This window comes from Microtus ochrogaster, chromosome 2, assembly GCF_000317375.1.
Source record: "Microtus ochrogaster isolate Prairie Vole_2 chromosome 2, MicOch1.0, whole genome shotgun sequence".
Taxonomy (NCBI): Eukaryota; Metazoa; Chordata; class Mammalia; order Rodentia; family Cricetidae; genus Microtus; species Microtus ochrogaster.
Window position 1 is genome coordinate 190,586 of NC_022010.1, and position 6,058 is coordinate 196,643.

The window sequence follows — 6,058 nt, forward strand, 5'->3', positions numbered from 1 at the left end:
TTTCTGACCACACGAGCCTTTAATTTACCAAGCAATATCAGTAGGACTAAAGCCGTGGCTTTGCCAGCTAGATCCAGTCCATTCCTTAGCTTTCTGCCATTCCAACCTTGTGGCTGAGGTACCGGCCAGAGCCGCCTTCAGTGCCACAAGTCTACAGTGTTTCAATGTCCCTGCCAGCAAGCGAGCTTCAGCAGCCTGTGCTTGCAGACCGCACGAACTGCCTGCGTAAAAGAATCAGAGTTTGCCCTGGCAGGACAGCCCAGAAGCCAGCATTTTTAAACGGTGCAGCTTTTTTCCTGCTACGGCTGAAAACTGAAAAGCATGCATTCAGCTTTTCGTCAACACCGTTTAAGTGTTTCGTGGCAGGACCTCTTAAGAGCTGCAGGGTTTTGCAGCTGAAGCTGAGTCAGGAAGCCTCTCTTAGATGAGGCGCTTGCTTGCCTCTAGCAAGCAGAGCAGACCCAAGAAATTGCCACAAGAAACATGCTTTACTCTATTCTTTTCCAAACTTTCTCAGGCTTTCTGTGGACTCAGTTAGCCCCACGTTGGGCGCCAGGCATGCACCACCATACCCACTCAGCTCCTGTCCCCAAACTTTTGGCAACCCTCCTGTCTCAGCCTTCCAAGTGCTGGGATTGCAAGTGTGAATCACCACATCTAATTCCCACGTTCTTATTTTTCTAATTGTGTCAAAGACAAACACACAGCAAGCATGATGCTGGACAAGCAGCCACTGGTGCGTAGGCCCCAGTTTCTTCTCTTTGTCACATTCATCCTGAACATTCTCATCCTCAACTTGCATCCGTTGTCACTCTTTCAGAAATGGAAAATTTCATCAATCTCTGGTTCTTTTCTACACCCACCTGGCTGACCCAGGATGCTTCCTACTCACACTCTTGGCTTCATTAGACATATAAAGCCACACACAAAGACTTGGGGGACTGGGCTGAACACTTCCGAGAACCATGACTCAGGTGATCAGGGAACCATGTGTACACAGGGGTAAAACATATTCGAGGTAACTAGAGACCAGTACAAAGGCCCTGGGGCAGCTGTGTACCACAGTGTGGCAGACCCTCCTCAGTGCCTACGCCTTGCTACCGATAGAGTGGGTAGGGCCAGCAGGATCACTTCCAGAGTCTGCAGTTAGAGAGATCACAGGGATGCCTCATAATAGAAATGGCAGAAACCAAGTCAGAGGCATCAGCGGCCTTATGGGTATGGAAAGGACTTGGCTGTGACCCCTACTAAAGTGAGAGTCCACTGGGCTTTGTGGGGCAGGAGGTCATGGGACCTGGGAGAGAATGGCTAACAGGAAGAGGCAGCTGCACGTGCTGAAGACTTCCAGATAGTTCACTCTGTCCATGTATTGAGGAAGGGCTCCCAAAGAAAGTCCTTCTCAGAACCTGGAATTCTAGTGTCTCTGCACCTGTCTTTTTTTTTTTATTTCAAATTTATTTATTTATTTATTTATTTTATTTATTTATTTTTTTGGTTCTCTGCACCTGTCTTTACTGCTTAGGTATGACCTTATCCTTTGATATGAGTGTGCCATGGAAGCAACTATACAGGTCCCCAGGTGTAGGAGGCGTGTTTCTATGCTGCTTAAATTGATTGAATAAAGAGACTGCCTTGGCCTTTTTTTTGTTTGTTTGTTTGTTTTGTTTTGTTTTGAGACAGGATTTATCTGTAGCTTTGGAGCCTGTCCTGGAACTAGCTACTGTAGACCAGGCTGGCCTTGGTGAGATCCGCCTGCCTCTGTCTCCCAAGTGCTGGGATTAAAGGTGTGCGCCACCACCACCCAGTCATTCTTGAACTTCAGCTAAGAAAGGCGACGGGCTACAGCAGAGCTTTGAGCAGACTGTACAAATCAAGGTAAGTCTATAGTAGCATTCTCCATTGAGTGGGGACGTGTTCAAAGTAATGTGCATCCTGGTCTCACTCATTAGCTTGCCTTCCCAGTAAGGGAGAGGGTGGGACCCCAGGACTGGTGAATGGTATTTTGTTCCCAGGTTGACCAGGAAGGCCTCTGCGCAAGCCTTTGAAGCCTGAGACAGGAGAGGAGGTGTGTCTGTGGTGGCTGGAGGTCATACCACAGCACAGGGAATCTCTGCCTTCAGTGACAGGTGGACATTGAGGCACTTCAAGAGTAATGCAGCAGAGGTGTATGTAGTAGGAGCAGCAGGGCAGCGGTCAGGCCGTCCTGGCTCCCGCATGGCTAGCTTTATCCGAAATACACACAAACTGTATTCATTTAAACACCGCTTGGCCCATTAGTTCCAGCCTCTTACTGGCTAGCTCTTACATATTGATCTAACCCATTTCTAATATTCTGTGTAGCACCACTAGGTGCGCTTACCGGGAAAGATTCAGCATGTCTGACCTGGCAGCTTGCTTCATGGCGTCTTGCCCAGGAGAGGGGAGCATGGCCTCTGAGCTCACTTCCTCTTCCTCCCAGCATTCTGTTGTGTTTACTCCTCCCACCAATGTTTTAACCTATGAGGGCCAAGCAGTTTCTTTATTATAATCAACCAATGACCTTCCTCCATCAGGTGTAGCCTACCATGGCAGAGATGAAACTGACAGGGAAGTGCACGTGGCATCTTATTGAGGCCTTCACTCCAAGAGTGCCTTGGCACCCTGTGGAGATGTAACCTCCTGCATCAGGGGTGGGTTTGGTGGGAAAGCTGCACGTGTGGTCTTAACTGTGGCCATGCTCTTCTTAGCATATTTCACAGGCCTTGAACTGTCTGTCTCCTCATCATCGGATGCCATAGAGATCAGACATGGAAGAGGTAGAGGTGAAGGAGAGGTTACCCATTTATAGGGGGAGACAGCAGGTGACCAACAGTCAACAGGGGTGTAAAACTGTGTCAGACCTTTATGTTTCATGCTTAGTTGAGGACTTCTGTGGTTTTTTTTCTTTTTTTTTTTTTTTTAGGCTACAGCTGTATGCCCACATGGTGTCTTTGAATGAGGGATGGAGTTCGGGAGCAGAGTCTTGATTCCGTCTCTTGGGAGGTTGGGGGATCAGCCCTTATGTGGAGGCACTGGCGAACCGAAACAGGAAAATGTGCCTTCCTAACCAGATGGGCAGACAAACACGACAGAAAACACAAAAGAAGGAAAGAAAGGGGTTCCTAATGCTGTGCCGAAAGGACTGAAAACACTCAGCATCGAAGAGCTTTGCCACTGAAATACATCATCTTGGGGGCGCTGTCCAGCACCGCAGGTGAGGTGAGGGGAACAACTAGAACCTGTTTGGGTGCCAGATGTTGCTAGGTCCTAAAAGGCTCCCTCAGGGAGACGGTGAGAAAGCACAGTGTCAATGGCTAGACACAGGGAGTCAGTTAAAGGCAAAAAACCCCAATCAAGCTGAATTAAAGGATATCCAGGTTTAATGGGATTCCTGTGCAGTTTATTTTTTTTAAAGATTTATTTATTATGTATACAACATTCTGCCTCGATGTATGCCCGCACGCCAGAGGAGGGCGCCAAATCTCAGTACAGATGGTTTGGAGCCACCATGTGGTTGCTGGGAATTTAACTCGGGACCTCTGGAAGAGCAGCCAGTGCTCTTAATCTCTGAGCCATCTCTCCAGCCCCCGTCCCACCCCCGTCCCTGGGGAGCAGTTTAAATAGACTGGGGAAGTGGTCAAGATTTGGCGAGCTACCTTGGCCCTCCTCCAAGGGAGAGGTCAAGGTTGGCGGGCACAGGGGCGGGGCCTCCAAGCCTTATATACTCTTATCCCAGCACCCAGGCTGCATTCTGATCCTTTGATATTGCGTGGTTGCCCCTCATAGGCTAGGCACGATCAGGACCTTTGTCAATACTTGTTGCCAGGCTCTCAGGCCGACTCCAGGTTGGCTCATCTCTTAGATTTACCTTCCTACAGTTCCTTCATTTTTAATTTAAAGGAAAGGGGGCGAACCTGCTTATCAATGGAAAAGCCTAAAAAGGCAAAGGTGGGTACCATTTGAACCTTATCTGGCACCACCATCAGATGTAAGGACGCAAGATCTTTTAACACTTCTTCGGCGCCTAAATAATGATATAGAGACTTATTATGAAAGCTTGGCCTTTAGCTTAGACTTGTTTCTAACTAACTCTTAGAATTTAAATAACCTGCTTGTTAATATGTTTTACCACATGGTTTTTACCCCCCCCCCCTTTTTTTCTTTTTTGAGACGGTATTTTTCTGTGTAACAGCCCTAGATGTCCTGGAAATAGCTCTGTAGACCAGGCTGGCTTTGAACTCTGCCTGCCTCTGCCTACCAAGTGCTGGGATTAAAGGTAGGTCCCACCACAGCTCATCTCTCTTATTTATTATGTATACAGTGTTTGGCCTGCGTGTGTGCCTGCAGGCCAGAAGAGGGCACCAGATCTCATTACAGATGGTTGTGAGCCACCATGTGATTGCTGGGAATTGAATTCAGGACCTCTGGAAGAGCACCCACTCTTAACCACTGTGCCATCTCTCCAGCACCATTTTTTTTTCCTGTGTCTTGCTGGTATTTCTTGCCTCTCTTCTTCCTCTTCCAAGTGTTTCTCTCTGCCTATTTTCTCCTACCTAGGTGCTTTAGGCAGAGACAGATTTTATAAAAAAAATTGTTTCTAGGAATACCTTGTTTAATATGCCATTTCAAATGACCTTGCTTGCTGCAAATAAAACAGCTGACATTTTGATTTCTCTTAAAGCCTTTAGAAATTACTTGTCTTGCCGGGCGGTGGTGGTGCACGCCTTTAATCCCAACACTTGGGAGGCAGAGAAAGGCTCTGTGTGAGTTCGAGGCCAGCCTGCCTGGTCTACAAGAGCTATTTTCAAGACAGACTCTAAAACTATAGGAAAACGCTGTCTCGAACCTTGTTTCTTCTCAGGGCAGCATCATGTGAGGTCCAACATCAGTCATATTTCTAATCCATTCATCTATTGGCATTGATCTTGCTTTACAGGCCTAATTACCCCCTTTGCATTCTGAATTAGCATTTTCATAAATCAAACATTCAATTAATATTTGTCTGACATCTGAATCCAATACTATTTTATTTACAGCTAGAGTCAATCTTTGCAAAATAAAAAATCAGGGAAGGTTTCTTTTGGTCCTTGTATAATTTTTTTTTAAGTGACTCAGGTCTCTTTCCTGACTCTTCAACCTTGTCCCAAGCATTTAAAACTGTGAAACAACATGGTGCCAAGATGTGGTCATCAGATTCAAGCTGCCTTTGTAACCTTGGAGCAGCTGACCTTGGGAAATACCTCCACCTCTATCTCGTTGTCCTATGAGCCAATGTTCATCACTGTAACTGAGGACAGCTCCCAATACTGCTGTTGCCAAATCTTTCCAGTCTTGGGGGATAATTCTGTTCTGAGTTGCCCATGAATTTCATATCTTCTGCGTCACACAGGATGAAATACATACCATATGTAATGACTGTTTCCTTAATGCTCCTCAAGTCGAATTTTTATAGAATTCCATTTAACTTCATAACCTTGGGGATGCCTATTGTCTGCTGGGTTGCAATCTCAGGGTTCACGGTGTGATCAGATATCCCACAACAACACCCAACACTGAACCCTGGAGGATGAAGGCTGGAGGTTCAGGTCCCAAAGGCACCTGTCAGAAACTTGGGAAGAGGACCTAGAGTCACTCACCCTGACAGGTCAAGAGGGCCAATGGCAGCTTTGTCACATGATCCAGGTCCTGCCAGCTCATCATGCCTGGAACTGGCTATATTTACCCACTTCCTCAAAGACCATCAAGTTTGCTCTAGATAGCTACAGGGACCAGGAGGATGAACATGTAGCATAGAGTTGTCAGACAGTGCTCTATTCTGTACTGTACTGTGCTCCATCACAGTACATGCTTCCTGATGGTGCAAGTATCATGTTAGTACTGGAGAGGCTGGAGCAGGACATTTTCACTACAGCAAGGACAACTTCACTAGATAGTGTCTCAAAAACTAAGGGGCTGAGCCGGGCGGTGGTGGCGCACGCCTTTAATCCCAGCACTCGGGAGGCAGAGGCAGGCGGATCTCTGTGAGTTCGAGACCAGCCTG